The 17,538-nt window shown below is 36.5% G+C and overlaps 1 protein-coding gene across 7 annotated transcripts in view; it reads right to left on the bottom strand.

Moving 5' to 3' along the window:
* Window positions 1–17,538, bottom strand: part of LOC123870315 (syntaxin-binding protein 5) — a 249,102-nt gene that overhangs the window by 160,012 nt on the left and 71,552 nt on the right. The gene's annotated exons all lie outside the window — the stretch shown is intronic.

The following is a 17,538-nucleotide window of genomic DNA, read 5'->3' as shown; positions in this document are numbered from 1 at the left end:
CGGTGAACAATAAACCGTTCGCGAACAACTGAAAGTTATTTAATAACTCGATTAATCGCTGTAACTAACTCGCGAGTTAAACGTCAGCTACAGAATATGCACGCGATTTCAAAGCAACTATAACACAAGTGTAAATTAAAAATTTATAACACCCCCGATGATCCAAAGTATTTGAGATTTCCAAAACATCATTTTCAAATAAATAATTATATATTTAGGCAACGTCCATCTTGACAGCTTGACATTTGTCTATTGACATAATATTAAGAACCTAACGGTTATCTAACCTTCTTTTCTACAAGAAAACTAGAAAAGAGCTGATAACTCTTAAACGGCTGAACCAATTTTTTTAGATTATAGCTAAGAACACTCTCGATCAAGCCACCTATCAAACAAAAAAAACTAAACTAAAATCGGTTCATTCGTTTAGGCGCTACGATGCCACAGACAGATACACAGATACACAGATACACAGATACACAGACACACAGATACACAGATACACACGTCAAACTTATAACACCCCTCTTTTTGGGTCGGGGGTTAAAAACAATCATTTTTATGGTCATGTTTTTGTTGCGAACTCTAAGTACGAGTAGGTATACATATTTAACAACGGTTGTAATTATCATTATCATTCGATAGGCGTCCACAACTGGACAAGTGCCTCTTTTAGGGATTTCCACCTAAAGAGTGACAGGTTACTGTAGGCATTCCGAACCAGTGGTAGATGCATTTGATGATTCAAGAGTACAAGCAAAATTTTATTTGAATAAAAATATTTCTATTCTAGTCTATTCTATAAATTATCTTAATTTTATTCATTAAAGACGTAGTAAGTAGACAAGATAAGGCGCCTTATTGTATGGGAGTAGACAAAGGAGTAAGGTCGCGTACGAACTGACGCCCGGAGCCCCGGGGCGGAGTCCTAACGAGCCCCTCGTTATAAAACCTATGACAGGCTATGTAAAGTAAGACGACGCAATTAAAACTACTTTGAATACGTAAAATATACATTTTAAACACTGCGGTAGAAATTTAATTATACCTGCAAAGGGCCGTTGTGTACCAAAATGTTTCAAACTTCTGTCACTCAGTACCTGGATGTGAAACGAAAACAAATCTAGGTAAATGACAAGGTTATTAGGTTGGTTTAGGTTTCCGTGGTGGGTCTGCTGCGGCGGACATCCGATGACGGAGTAACGAGGTGTTGTTGGTCCCTTGTGCTCCATCATCGGCGGTGGGATGGGACTTCATGAAGTTTTTAGTCGGTAGGAGTCCGACATAACCACTGTGCTCCCCCGTTGCCGATGGTATCCATGACGGATTTTCCTCACGAAAAAAAAAAAAGGTTTCCGTACCTACCCAAACGGTGCCAAACGGAATCCTGTTATTAAACCTCTACTGTCTGTCTGTCAGTCCGTCCGCCTGTCTAAAAAAGCCTAACATAAAGTCACATTTGACGGTCAAATGCTGAAGAAGAGACATTGATTTTGTTTAGCGTACACAACAAAACTTGATTTAAAAAGTAAATAATTTATCATACAAAGCTGGTTGAAATTTCCACTCAAAATTTCTAAAACGTCGAAGTTTTAAACGATGTGATATTTTAAGGAGAAACTTGTGTTAAAGCACCGCTTTTGGTATCCTCAGAAAGAAAACTTTTCTGTTTATAATCTTTACAAGACATAAGTTTTCTACCCAACTTTTTAAAGAAACAAAATTGACAAGATAGTTTTTAACCCCCGACCCAAAAAGAGGGGTGTTATAAGTTTGACGTGTGTATCTGTGTATCTGTCTGTGGCATCGTAGCTCCTAAACTAATGAACGATTTTAATTTAATTGATTTTGTTTGAAAGGTGGCTTGATCGAGAGTGTTCAATCGGTGTAAAATCGGCTCAGCCGTTTGAAAGTGACTAAAAACTCTTTTCTAGTTACTGTAACCTTCACTTGTCGGAGGTGTTGTAAATTTTTAACTTACACTTGTTACAGGTAACTTCTGTGAACGCAAAGGACTGTTTGAATACTTGTCAAGTAGCAGAGACAACGAAAGAATCTATGGCACTGACTATTTGGAACTACATATCTCATTAAGCGCCTATTTCACAATCGCCAGATGAACTTTATCAAAACATATTCCCAAAACAAAAGCTGTCGTAACCTTTTTATTTGTTAGATAAAGTTTATAGCTGAAGATTGTGAAACAGGCTCGTGTCATGTTATATGATTTATCAAAGACACTGTGTAATGTACTTAGCGATAATTCCTAGTTTTACAGGGAACCTAAATAATGATCATGGGCCCAATGTTCATTTAGGGTAAGCAATGCATCTAACGCCACTGATATTAACAAAATTATAAGCACCAACAATAAAACTAACTTTCAAGGGTTAGGGGTTATAATGTGGCACCACCGCGCGTCAAGTTGAAATTAGTTTGATCGCCAGCTCCAGTTCCTTAGTTCCAGAGTTCTGTAGTTGAACTGTTTCATAGTTCCGTTCCTAACTCGGAACTTTGAGCACAAACCTTTTAGCGGTGGTAATTACAAGCGTTACCTGGAAAAAGGAAAGTTTTGCGTTAGTTGGGTTGAGTAAAATTGATACACTAATACGATTAATCTAAACTAGTCTGAAACTATAAGTTGTTTTCGTTAGAACAATCCACACAGGCGCCCACATAGCTGCAAATACAGATTATACAAGCGGAGGTCTATACTAATAAATAAATTGAAGTGTACCAAAACTGGATAACACTTTTTTAAAATTATTGTCTGTCTGTCTGTTCGTCTGTCCATCTGTCGTATCTATAGGGTATTTCCCGTTGACCTAGAATCATGAAATTTGGCAGGTAGGTAGAGCTTATAGCAAAAATCCGGAAACCGTAAATATGTGGTTGCACCACAAAAAAAATGTGTTCATGTGTTAGTATTTTCAATTTTTTAAATAAGATAACTATAGCAAGTGGGGTATTAAATGAATGGGCTTTACCTGTACATTCTAAAACAGGTTTTTCTTTATTTATATGCTATTTTGGAAAAAATACCCGAGTACGGAACCCTCGGTGCGCGAGTCTGACTCGCACTTGACTAGTTTTTCTTATTTACACACACCATACCAAATAATCGCATTACACATAACATATCACTGTCGATATAATCTTCATCAAATAAAGACCTTTGTGTTTGCCCGCCACCGATCTTCGAGCTGCGTGCAAACCTTATTAGCGTCATTTTCCGCTAAAACCTTCAGGACGTATATTTTGTACGAATCGAGAAAAATTCCCCGATTTCATAAAATTTTCCCGCTTCAGTTACGCGTGAAAATAAATTTCAACGTATTGAGTAAAGACAGAAAGTATTACAATTTTCTCTAATAAATACTAAATGATATTACAGTCCATTCTTATTTCAACTACTTATAAAGAATTTACGAAATTCTGAAACATCTAATAATAATAATGAAAGCTGTTATCTCTTTTACCATGTTGCCTGCAGAAAAGGATAGCAAGCACTACATTGATGACTGACAATTTGGTTCAGAAATTTTGTCGAAACGGATATAGTACATTACACATTTATCCTACAATGTGGTCTTTTATTTTTAATTGTTACGAGTATAGTTTACTGTGTAGGTAGTGCGGGTACTACTTATCTGCTCAAAATTAGTTAAGTTTTGGACCCCCGTTATCTTTTACGAGGCCGCATTAAAGTCCTGGGCGATTAAAACCTGACCGTGTAATTACCGTGCTTAAGAGTGCCTACTTTATAACATACTAGCGACCCGCCCCGGCTTCTCACGGGTAGCTTAATACAATTTTCATAGGGGTTTCTAATTTTTGGAAATAAAATAAAACCTATGTCACTCAGGAATAATGTAGCTTTGTACTGGTGAAAGAATTTGTAAAATTGTTCAGTGGTTCCAGAGATTACTTCCCACAAACAATCTTACAAACTTTATCTCACTATATACTAACTACATGAATAGAAATACAAAACTAACGGTTTCGCCCGATTTCGTGCTCGCGGAAATATTTTCGTGGAGTGTCTTCATTCTAACATTATGCAAGCTATCTCTACATCAAACCACGGATCAACTCATTTCTAGACACTACATAGAAATGTATATTTCCATTGAACATAATTTTCATGACACTCCTCAAAATAAAACAAGAAACGATATTTCTATTGTGCGAAACATGTCAGCAAAATTGTCATACGGTTCCTTACGATTCCTACACAGCCAAACTAAGTGATAATATCTTTTAAAAGTACACGTATATCGCCGTGTAATAAAATGTACCCTCCCTCAGGTTCTCACGGTTAGCGGAACAAGAAATACGGCCTTTTAGAAGCAATATGTTCCTGTCACAGCGACCTTCCTCCCAACAAGTACAAATGTCATCAAATAAAGCCTCACATTTTTTGTCAATTCCCGTTTTAGAGCGCTAACACACTGGTAAACAATTCGTATTGAAATGCATGTCAGTTAACGATTAATTTAAAAGCTTTAGAAGAGACTGGATACTCTGGCAAGTCACCAGTATTTTGTTTACAAGTAAGTTACGCTTTCCTCACTCAGTGGCTAACTGATCGCCAAGATCAGCGCCCGCGTGTTTGAGTTCGCTACACTGCTGTGTTGTTGCGCTATTTATTTGGCAACCTGATTTGGCTACGGTAGGTAGCCAAAGCTACGTAGCCAGTGACGCCACCATGGCGTCCCAGTGTGTTAGGCTTCCAAGACAAGAATATCATGAGGCGTAATACGCATTTAAATATGTATTTATGGAGATTGCGAATGTAGGATATTCAAATGTATAAAGGAATACTATATTCAATTCGTAAGATCTGAGACCTAAGTGAAAGGTATCAAGTTATATGACGAAGTCTTCTAGATTATAGAACGTTTTAAATTATGAGCGTCATATTATCGCATCTCTCCAGAGATATTTCTTTTGATACAGCTTTATAGTGCCTAGACATATGTCTGATCCCTGACAAAGGAAATAAAATATCATTTTTCGATTGAATCTATTGACAGAAGTACGGGTTTATCTCAATTTTCCATTCCCCAGCAGATTAGCTAGGACGTGTCGACTCGCCACGAGATAGCAATCGAGCGATATCGGATTGTGGCCACCGACCGCAGTGCGAAATGTCACGTGGGTGAAAATGATCAAAAACATTCTAAATGGAGGCAAAAGCGATATTGATAGAGCGCGGAAAATACGGATGAAAAATAGTGAGCAAGCTTTAACTAGTTTATTTTAGTAAAGACTAGCCTATGCCCGCGACTTCGTCCGCGTGGACTACATAAAACTTCAATTCCCTATTTTAGCCCCTTAGGGGTTGAATTTTCAATAATCCTTTCTTAGCGGATTCTTGCGTCATAATAGCGATCGCCATGCCAAAATTCAGCCCGATCCATCCACGAGTTTGGGCTGTGCCGTGATATATCAGTCAGTCAGTCAGCCAATCAGTTAGTCAGCTTTTCCTTTAATATATTATTCAGAAGACAAACGTAATATTAAAAAAAACTTATCTTTGCAAAAGAAGAAAACTTACTAGATACTTTATTAGGTAGGTAATAAATGTAATAAAAAAGGCTTCCAAACTTCGTGCATTAAACCAAGACATCAATTCAATAGCAGAGATCCCGAGCACTCGGAAAGATTCTCGCACGTTATAAATCAAACCTGAATCGTTCAAACTCTCTTTGAGGAGAGATATCTTTCCTAAGAGTTGGAATATAATTTTCGACATGGTTTTATCACGGGGTTTTATATTATGATTCACTCAGAGCGTGAACATATTCAATAGATAAAGAGGAGCATTATTTCTATCTACTCTCTCTCAATACTCGAAAGTTTTCATAGAATCTTTGTAGCATTTTGTATACAACTACAGAGTACAGACACAGAGATTTGTTTTATTTGTTTCTTGTTTTGTCTACAAAATTTCGTTGAACGTGATTGGTTGATAACCAAAGTACGTTTGTGTGGAGTGTGCGACGAATAAACTCTGCTTTATGTATACATTTTAATTAATTTGACGATTTTGCTTCTAAGCTATAGAATGTGCGACATAAGAATGCATCTGGGTGTATCCTCCAGACAAAGGGGGGAATAAGAAAAAGGGAGGGGAGGGGAGGTCTTGATTACAACCTCCGCTGCGTTACACACAAAGCTTTGCCGCGAGCTTTATAATTTTAAGTTAAAATAGCTTGGAGCTTGGGAATGTGTTAATATAATAAAATAATGTTTTTCGACTTTCATAATAAATAAATAAATAAATAAATTGTTTATTGTTAAAAACATAGTAAAGTATATAAGTATATAACCCGCATGCGTTGCAATTATAATCTAGATATAAATAAAAACGAGTCGCCGAAATGTATGTACGCGCAAACTTCCGAACGACTGCATCAAATTGGATAATTTTATTTTGTTGTGTTTGTTATAATTGTCAGGACAAGTATAAGGTTTCTATGAAAATCATTTTTTGGAAAATCCACGGGAAAAGACAGTTCCCGTGGGGCGCGGGGGAAGTCGTGGGCAAGCTAGTATAAACAATGCACCCAAGCGTTTCAATGCGACGGCCTGTGCACCACTATTGTATGATGATAGTACTATGTCAGAGACATTCTTGCAAATCGCAACAACAACTGAACAAAGTTTCAACTCAATCTAATTAATGAATAATGCGTGAACACATAGTTAATACTTAAATAACAAACAGACAAACATCAAATAATAAGCGAGAGTCTGGTGTTCTAAGAGTAAGGACACCTCACAATATTCTACTTTATTTTACCAACTAGACTCTTTTTGATACAATTAAGATATTTAAAAGCTTTCAAGAGTTTTCAAAACAAAGTATCCAGTTGCAAAAGATGTGTTTTTAAAGAATAAACTAAATGTTAAATGCAGGTCTAAAGCAAAGTTTTGAGTGTATTTTAGCAAAGGCATCTGAGTTTCTCGTTGAAGTATTTTTTATGCTATACTTGATAAAGTATTTGATTTTTTCTTTCGTTGTTAAAAGATTATAAACGTTAAAAAAATCTTTTCAACACGAAATCCCAACATGAAGTCCAGCTTTTTACGATTTTCTGTAAACAGTGTCTCCATTAAACCCGACAAATCCTGAAGTACGTTTCAAGCCATTATGACTACTTTGTGCGGATCCACGAATAGCCTCGTCCTTTTACGTTGGAAGAAAATAAAAAGTTATCTGCGTAGTCGCTTTTGAAATTTGAAGCATGAATTATAGCAATTTTGCAGGCAATTACCGTAAGCGCGTCGAATAAGGCCTAAAACTTACTAACAATCCATCATTCGACATTCGAAAGGTGCGTCACAAAACAGCTCCGTTATGTAAAACAGCTCAGCAGCTTACTTAGCAGTTTTACATAACGAAATAACGGTGCTGTTTTGTGAAACAACTAGCGGTTTAGTGAAACGGTTGATTATAAAATTCATCTGCAACATAATATTAGATAGATAGATAGAAGACTTTATTGCACACAAAAACACATGTGAAGGAACACAACACAGAAAGAAGAAAACAGAAAAAACAATTGTGTGCAAAGGCGGCCTTATTGCTTGGAGCAATCCCTACCAGGCAACCTTTGCTAAAGGAGAAGCTACTTTTGGATTGTGTATTATTAGTTAGCCAACGAGGTCAATACCAAAGGCACCAAATAATATTTTAAAAGATACTTACAAATAATATAATCAGGTTCCAATGCTTTTGTTTTTAATCGCTGCCAATTGCAAATGCAAATTTTGGAAACCATTTTCATTTTTTACGCTCCCAGATTACAATTAAGGTGCCGTTTGAAATACGACTCCTAGCTTTCCTGACAATACGGTCATGCCTTGTTAGTGTGGATAGACCTTTACTCGGGACAAGATAGCAATCTAGGTACACGGTATAGAGAGGGGGCCGCAATGCGAAAGCCAGGTAAATATAAAATACCGCCAGAAAAAAGATAAAATTGCGGAAAAAGTGACATTGACGTAGCGCTTAGAGCGCCGGCTGAACGACTGAAAAGCAAATATCACGACCCGTTCACATTGCATGATAGCGACAGTCTTTTAATTATCACATACTAACTGTTGAACATGAACCTTCCACGTACAGTGGGAATTCTTTCATTTCCCGATAAAAAGGCATCAGGTCCATTTCAAATTTCATCAAGTTCATTCAACGGTTGAGGCGCGAAAAGCTTCAAAAGCTCAACGGTTAAGGCACGGATTGAAATTCGGAATCGGCGGTTTAAACTCCATCCGTTGTACTTATTATCTGCTCACTGCTAGCACAAGTTTCACGCTTAGTTAGAGGGGAAAGGGAAATATTAATTAGAAAGAAAGAAAGAAAAAAACGTTTATTTTTTGAAAGCTGTGCCACACATTACCAGTTATACCTACGGGTTAGGTTATCCCGGCGCCTCTAATACTCGATTAATATGGCTAATATTCTTCTTTTTTATATGACTGTCCAAAAAAGGAGTGTAATGTTTTCAGGGTTCATGTATGTGCAGTGTCACGCAGTCGTGTTTTTACTCTTTTTTATTTATAATATTAGTATTAGTATTCAATCAATTTTACAATATTCAATTATTGATTTTTTTGAATAAAAAAAACACGGCGATAAAAGGTCTATTTTTTGACAACATAAAAGTACATAGTTTTATAAATCGGACTATAAAAAGGTCAGCAAATGTCATTCAGAGATTATACAAACGGAGTTCTGAGCATTTTTACGCAAAGTAAGATATCAACGGTGAATCGGAAAGATTAACTTGCGCCGCGAATCAAAGCTTCTTTGATAAATGAGTATACCTGTTCGCCGAGTGGAAGTAAAATGTAATGGCAGACGCCGTATTTCATATTCTTTATTGAGTTTTTACTAAGCTTTACCAGTATACGGCAGGGAAATAACGTTGTATTACTTTTACATAAGGTACGTACATTCAACGACTTTTTAACCCCCGACCCAAAAAGAGGGGTGTTATAAGTTTGACGTTTGTATCTATGCATCTGTGTGTCTGTGTATCTGTCTGTGGCATCGTAGCTTTAACCGATTTTAATTTAATTTTTTTTGTTTGAAAGGTGGCTTGATTGAGAGTGTTCTTAGCTATAATCCAAGAAAATCTGTTCACCCGTTTGAGAGTTATCGGCTCTTTTCTAGTTACTGTAACCTTCACTTGTCTGGGGTGTTATAAATTTTTAATTAACTCTTGTGATGTAAAATACTTCAAAAGCTATTTAGGGTATCGTATCCGAAGTGTGCTAAACCCACTGAAGTGAGCTACTAAGCTTCCGCTGTTCGTCCGTCTGTGCATCACTCTGCCAGTGGAAATGAACTGTAATAATAGTAGAGTTGTAATTTAAACAAAGTGTGTATTTCTATTGCGAAACATAAAAAACCTTTTAAGGAAGAGATTCAAATAAAATATCTTTATTTCATGTAAGTTAAATGGTAGCTATTATGATAAGTGAAGACTTTACAACTTTGAAAAGTTGATTCCACTGCAGAGAGCCGGCGAGAAACTCAGCAGTTACTCTCAAACCCGTTGAAAAGCATTTGCTTCAGTAAAATTGTTTCGTATTTTATTGAAAATGAAACTTTAACAAACCTTTAACAAATTGTTAACGAAAAGTTCTCAATACAACAACTCGAGCCATACATACCGGAGGCGAAGAAAACGAAATAATCTGCGAAATAACGATTCTGATGTCTTCCCCTCAACTAAATTTAGAGTATCTGCATCTTTTTTATGGTTCTGTATCTCAAAAAGAAAAAAGAAACCCTTATAGGATTACTTCGTTGTCGGTCTGTCGTGTCTGTCAAAAAACCTATAGGGTACTTAATGTTGACTTAGGGTACTTGATATTGGATCGTGGGCCTATAGGTAGGTTTGGATTTGGTACAAAAAAAAATCCAATACCATGAATTTGTAGTTACATTAAAAAAAAAGTGTTCATAAACAATTAGTATTTTCAATTTTCAAAGTAAGATTAATATACCAAGTAAAGAATCTTATGAAAGAGCTTTACCTGTACATTCTAAAACAGATTTTTATTCATAATAGTTTTTGATCTATCGTGCGAAATGTCGGAAAAAATACTCGAGTACTACGGAACCCTCGGTGCGCAAGTCTGACTCACACTTGACCGGTTTTTCTTTTTAATATTACTAAAAAACAAATGCACTTAGGGACATTATGTCAAAAACTGACTAGCTTCACTAGTCAGTTTCGTTTCGTTTTTGTTTTTTTTTTTGTTTTACTTTTAATTTTATGTAACTTACCTATCATCCTATCTGTTCATTGCTGTACCTACCTTTTTATACCCGGCTATTTGGTGTGTTTAATGTGTGTAAACTTTTCAATGGAGACAGTTGTGGTGTCTGTGCTTTATGTTTGTGTTACTTATTGTTTAGTTTTAATACTGGGTGTCTCCATACAAAATAAAAAAATAAATTAAATAAATAAAAAAGGACGGAGAGTGAGTTTTAAAGATGTTAATATAAAAACTAAACACTATGGTCAAGACTGGTAGCTAATGTAACAGATTCTAAAACCAAGACTGGCACCTAAAATGACGAGGTTTGACAGTTATCAATTAAATTATGTATGTCTGTCTTTTTCTTATTCCATTGGTAAGAAAAAGATGTGAATACTCTAAAATTTAGTTGCCATCAGAATCGAAACCAATAAGGAGGTTAGCGGGAGGAGGGAGGGACCTCTCGCGGCAACAAATAACGTTTCAATCGTTGGAAGTTTGTATTGGAGGTGATTTTATTCGATGATTGCTGGAGAAATAAACAGCGAGAGGGAATTACCTGGCATTCTTTATTCGCCTTTTGTAAGACGATTTGGTGTATTTCACTAAATTGAAATACGAGTTATGTTTAACTCACTAAAACTCTACAAATAAAAATAGGAAAATGTTTATTCGAGGCGTCAGTATATACGTGTCTGATAAACCATATAACATGACAAATGAGGTATATAGTACTAAATAGTTAATGCCATAGATTTTTTCGTTATCTCTACTACTTGACAAATATTCAAACGGTCCTTCGAGCTCATGGAAGTTTCAGCTCAAGTGAAGCACATTGAGGAACCAGATACTTCAACGCTGATTTAATTTCAGTGACCGCCTTGTATCCCCAAAAGTATAATATAAATATAAAATGGACGAGTTAAATACCTTAATTAATATAAAAACTCACATATGTACATACATACATGAAGCCTGAAAACATTACACTCCCTTTTTTGGGCAGTTGTGTAAAAAGTAACCATCCACAATTTCCTCATTGTTATTCGAAAGTGTTTCATTTTCGCGTTTAATACCAACAAAGGGCTGTCATGTCCGCTCGCGTAGCACTGCGTAGCACCACGTAGCACTGTGCTACGCTGTCAATAGCTCATTGTTGTCGCTAAATTACAAACCGGAGCCAGTTGATTAATATTTTTAGCTATATGATGCTCGCGAGTTCGTCTGCGTCGATTCAAGTCTTTTCGTAATTTTCTATTTGGGAGGCCGGATATTCGATCCCTGGCGCCCAGCTCTAACTTTTTAGACTTTTCACTTGCTTTAATGGTGAACAAAAACTTCACAGGAAACCTGCGTGAGAGATCTCCATAATGTAATGTATATGGTGTAAACCTTTCACATTCTGAGAAGAGACTCGTCCACAGTAGTGAGCCGACGATGGGTTGATCATGATAATGATACTTTCACGTCAATCATGGCAGACACTGGGAGATATGATAGCGCAATATACATTGGCACTCAAAGTGTTAATTATTGGTGTACGACCCAACGTAAGTTTCTCTATTCACCGACACCGCATTTAATGTAAAGCAATTAGTAACATGGAAGCTGATAAATGAAGGTAAAGAGCGGACAAATGAGGCGGGCAGCCCGTCTGCTTCGCCTCGGTGACGGGGAACGAGTTAAGGAGAGAAATAAACGGTTCAATTAATTCTTAAGCGCTGCCGGTTAGTTGCAATTCGCTTAGTGCAAGATGTCGGTGCACGCGAGCAACTTTTTAGGTCCGAAACAGATAGATTTTTTTTAAACAATCAACTCTCAATGCTTGAAAGATTTTCATGTGGTTTTGCACGTTGACACAGTAAATTTTCTTTTTGATTTTCTAATTTTTATGAACTCATTCTTGATACGTCAGGTACCCGCTTGTTTCGCTATTTTTGTTTAAAAAAATTATAAACTAATTGTTTGGCAATCTATGGGTTGGAACATTTTGGCAACTTGGTACATTTATAAATCATGGTGGTCAATAACGACAGCTACTTTTAATCACTACCTATATTTTTTATATTTATCACTTCCCCTACCTACCAATATTAGAAATGCGAACGTGTGTGTTCGTTTGTTGGTTTATTGGTTTGTTGTCTTTCAATCAGCCGCAACGGCTGTTTGAATATAGTAAAAGATCTGGAGAGCGACGTAAACTATTTTTATCCCGGAAAATCAAAGAAATTCCACGGAATTCAAAAAACTAAACCCACGCGGACAAAGTTACGGGCATCAACTACATCTACCAGTAACCAGTGTACAGATATCGTGTACAGAATTCCACAATCCTTTAGCAATGGAATCTCTAATTCAAATACCGTTTGGAGCAAAGTTATTTAGCAAGTATAATTGACGTCTCTGTGAACGGTAGCCGGTTCCCGTGTTACCAAGTTCCCGAGTTCCCGGAACACCGTCCTTTGTCGCTTTGTGTCCTTTACGACAGTTGCTGTGGAGTTGACGACTAGTATTGAATGGTGTTACTTTGAATTTGTGATATTGGAAATTTCGATCAAAACAGAGCGCCAATACAGGCCTTTGATTGTTTATTCCGAGTAGAATCTGTGTTTTAGATATGCGATAGAGTAGCATAGAAACAATTTTAATTCAATTAAAGTTGAACAAGTGCTTTTAAATCGACAAATGAATGGCAAAAACCACATTGGCAGAAAATAAAGTAGCCCAGCAGCTACGACGTAGCACGATACGGCACTACGAGATACTCGTAGCATAGTAATAATTCGTTACGTGATATAACTATTGTAAAATGTAGCCTTTTCAAAAAAGTCTGGCTTATTTTCTTGCTATCTCTTCTCAATAAAACCTGAATCCAAACCGATGTAGAATCCTGACTCGTTAATTGTCAAGATTTCAATAAAAGATTCGTATCGAAAACTAAATCCATCTACCGAGATGTAAGCGAATGATAACGGCAAATAATAGTAACCAAAAGTATTCATAAGCTAAAGTCACTTATCTGATCATGATCTAGGCTTATGTTGGAAGTTTGTTGGCAGAGAGACGAGGAAAATGCCGCCGGTAGCGAAGGCGTGCGGGCTGACAACAGGTGCTTGATATTTGTTGGCAGCGTGACAAAACGTCAAAACTTATTGCCATAAATGATTAATATCACAGTAGTAAAGTTCGGAGCGAAAAAGTTATTGAACAATCGAAGTACGGTCACCCTGGCTACTTGCGTGAATTTTGGACTTTTGATCATCAGTGTATGTTTGTATTCTTTCAAAGCTTAATTCATCATCATCTTTATGATCAACCCATGGCCGGCCCACTACTGAGAACAGGTCTTCTCTCAGAATGAGAAGGGTTAGACAATAGTCCGTCACGCTGGCCCAGTGTAGATTGGTAGACTTCGCCTTTGAGAACATTGTGGATAATCTGAAGCATACAGGTTTCCTCTCGATGTTTTCTTTCACCGTTAAAGCAACTGATACTTAGTTGCTTAAAACACACATAACTCTGAAAAGCTAAAGGTCTCCTCCCAGATCGAACCCTCGAACTCCCAAAAAGCAGCCGGACGATTTTAACCACTAGGCTTTTGCGGCCTATATAACAGATTCATACTTATTAATTGTCTATTATATAGGTAGGCTTCAGTGGAAACCGGGGCGGGTCAACTAGTCTTGATAGTACCCATATTTACAAACACATATTTACTTATACCTACTTTCAGAAAAATTGTGACAAGAATTCTTTCTTAAATTGACTATATTATTTCATTAGCTATTCGAAAATTGTAGAAGCGATTTGGTAAAAGGCGCCGAATATTGTTGGCACCGCGTCAACTGTGAATATGAAACATTTAATTTAAAACTAGCTAACTGAAAAACTTAATATTTTGGACCTAATAAAAGCAATTTGTTTTGAAAAGCTTTTAATTCCGTCAAAATTGGTAAATGGATTTTTATCTACTTCCAATTATTGTTCGATAGAGTTAAAAAGCAGGCACATTTTTATATTTTTTTATTTTTATTCATTATAGGCAAGCGCTTGACCACAATCACACCTGATGAAAAGTGATAATGTGACCTAAGATGGGACGCGTTTACCTAGAAGATGCCTATTCACTCTTGTTTTAAAGATAAGATAAGATAAGATACCTAGATTGTAATTGGTAGTAAACACAAATCGCGGAAGAGTATTCCAAACCTTAGCCATGCGTATGAGGAATGGTGATGCAAAACGTTTCGTGCGTGTAGATGGAATGTCGACGACATAAGAATGGAAACTCGGCCAATTTCTTGCGGTTCGGTGGTAAAATGGTGAACGGGGGACAAAATCAAGGCATGTGGCTATAATAACAATAGATGAGTATGGTTTTATTGAGCGTCTCTGACGTTGGAAATAGGAAGTGGACACTGGAACTTTCTGATGGCATATGGCAGGTCCGTCTTTGGATTCATTAGCTTTGTTTTCATGAGCACTTTTCAAAAAATACAATGACCAAGAGCCTGATGATGGATATGGAAGTTGGCAGCTTCTTAATAGCATATGATAGCATATTCGTATTTGGACTTTTTAACCCCCGACTCAAAAAAAGGGGTATTATAAGTTTGACGTGTGTATCTGTGTATCTGTCTGTGGCATCGTAGCTCCTAAACTAATGAACCGATTTTAATTTAGTTTTTTTTGTTTCGTGGCTTGATCGAGGGTGTTTTTAGCTATAATTGAAGAAAATCAGTTTAGCCGTTTGAAAGTTATCAGCTCTTTTCTAGTTATCTGTAACCTTCACTTGTCGGGGGTGTTATAAATTTTTAATTTACACTTGTATATTTTGTTTCAAACCTTTTTAGTAGATTAAACAAGCTTTTATTTTAAAACAAAGATTTTCTAATTTAAACTTATTAACTTTTTCTTATGTTAGAAGGTTTTCGCTGGTTGCAAAAGCCAGAATATGCAAAGAAATCCTAATTAAGAATTAATAAAACACATTAAAACTAGATCTAAATTAAATTAATTTCAAGCAAATACAACGGAATTCTAATAAACAAACCAAAAGCAACTGTTCTAGATTCAACAAACTTTTGCAAAAGAACTACAGAATTCCTTAACAGAACTTTCATTTAATTAAGAAGTTTGTTTGTTATCTATAAACAATTGGGACTAAAAAGCGAGCAACTTCTGTTAATCTATTTTTATTTATACGAATATAATTTAATAAATCGTATCGTACTAAAGCAGTAAGGTCTAAGGTAAACCGTGGATAATTCTTTTTTAACCGACTTCCAAAAAAGGAGGAGGTTCTCAATTCGTCGGGATCTTTTTTTTTTTTATTTTTTTTTATGTATGTTCCCCGATTACTCAAAGTTTTGTTTGAAAGGGTATACTGTGCAGGTGGTCCCATATAAATTTGGTGAAGATCTGATGAATATCTTCGGAGATGGAGAACAGAACTCCTCAATGGATAAGAGCAAATTGCTCGCGATCACTGTAATAGCTTACTAAACAGTAGGGTTTTAACTGGGCATAGCATATTATAGTACAGTGGGGCCACTAAAAATTGTGAAATAAAAAATTTTCAAAAGAAAAATAAAACCAACTTCAAAAACCAAAAATACTAAAAAGTAGAAAATAATTTTTGTTTAGCTACACATGTAATGTACCTAGGTATGAAGTCGGGCGAGCTTCACTCTTGGATTTCTAATTTTGTTTTATAATATTATGCTCGCTCGACTTCATACCTAGGTACATTACATGTGTAGCTAAACAAAAATTATTTTCTACTTTTTAGTATTTTTGGTTTTTGAAGTCGGTTTTATTTTTCTTTTGAAATTTTTTTTTGAAATAAAATATAACAAGTGTAAATTAAAAATTTATAACACCCCCGACAAGTGAAGGTTACAGTAACTAGAAAAGAGCCGATAACTTTCAAACGGCTGAACCGATTTTCTTGGATTATAGCTGAGAACACTCTCGATCAAGCCACCTTTCAAAAAAAAAAAACTAAATTAAAATCGGTTCATTAGTTTAGGAGCTACGATGCCACAGACAGATACACAGATACACACGTCAAACTTATAACACCCCTCTTTTTGGGTCGGGGGTTAAAAATAACTTCGAGTATTTCATGCGTACCATGGCCATAAAATTCTCAAAGGTTTTGTCGACTTCCCTGGCGCAGAGGTAAGCGCTGTGGTCTTGTTAGTGGAAGGTCGCGGGTTTGATTTCCGGCAGAGGTTTGGAATTTTATAATTGCACTAGTCTGGTCTGGTGGGACTTCGGTCGTGGCTAGTAACTACGCTACCAGCAAAAGCTGTGCCGCCAGGCGATTTAGTGTTCCGGTAAGATGCGGTGTAGAAACCAAAGGAGTATAGGTATAATAGTTGATGAAGATGATGATCTGTATGAGTTTGTCTAATTTAACTATCACAATGTATTCAATGAATTTCATTGTATACTCGTCAAAGCTATATATCACGTTTACAATAAACATTGAAGCCGTTCAAACAGCATTAGCCTGTCCTCCCAACCGGTTGGTATTCAGTACAAGCTGAGAGGTGTTCCATTCGATCGCCCTCCGTGATTGAACCTCCCGCACGAGCGCCCGCCCGCCCAGCGCCCAGCGCTCAGTCAAACAACTTTACACAATCTGAATAATTCATTGACAGTGTTACTATAACTGTAAACAAGTAAATCAACTTTTTAGGGTCCCGTACATCAAAAGGAAAAACGGAACCCTTATAACTAGGATCACTTTGTTGTCTGTCTGTCTGTCCGTCCGCCCATCCTACCCTAAACCTATAGGGTACTTCCCGTTGACCTAGAATCATGAAATTCGATAGGTAGGTAGGTCTTATAGCACAAGTACAGAAATAAATCTGAAAAACGCGAATTTGTGGTTTAAAAAAAAATTAAAATGTGTTTCAATTTTCAAAATAAGATAACTATACCAAGTGGGGCATCATATGAAAGGGCTTTACCTGTACATCCTAAAACAGATTTTTGCAATGTTGCAAAATTGTGCAAAATGTCGAAAAAATATCCGAGTACGGAACCCTCGGTGCGCGAGTCCGACTCGCACTTGGCCGGTTTTTTTTAAACTAACTTCTAAGGTTCCATATCTCCTAAGGCAAAAGAAACCCTTATAGGATCACTTGGAAGAAAAAACAAACGTGTTCTTTTCTTTCAATTCGCTGTCTGTTTGTCTGTCTGTCAAGACCCTATTTCTCAAAAACACATGACTTCAGTAACTAT

This window comes from Maniola jurtina, chromosome 12, assembly GCF_905333055.1.
Source record: "Maniola jurtina chromosome 12, ilManJurt1.1, whole genome shotgun sequence".
Classification (NCBI taxonomy): domain Eukaryota; kingdom Metazoa; phylum Arthropoda; class Insecta; order Lepidoptera; family Nymphalidae; genus Maniola; species Maniola jurtina.
Note: the sequence above shows the minus strand (reverse complement) of the source record. Positions and strands in the feature narration are given on the sequence as shown.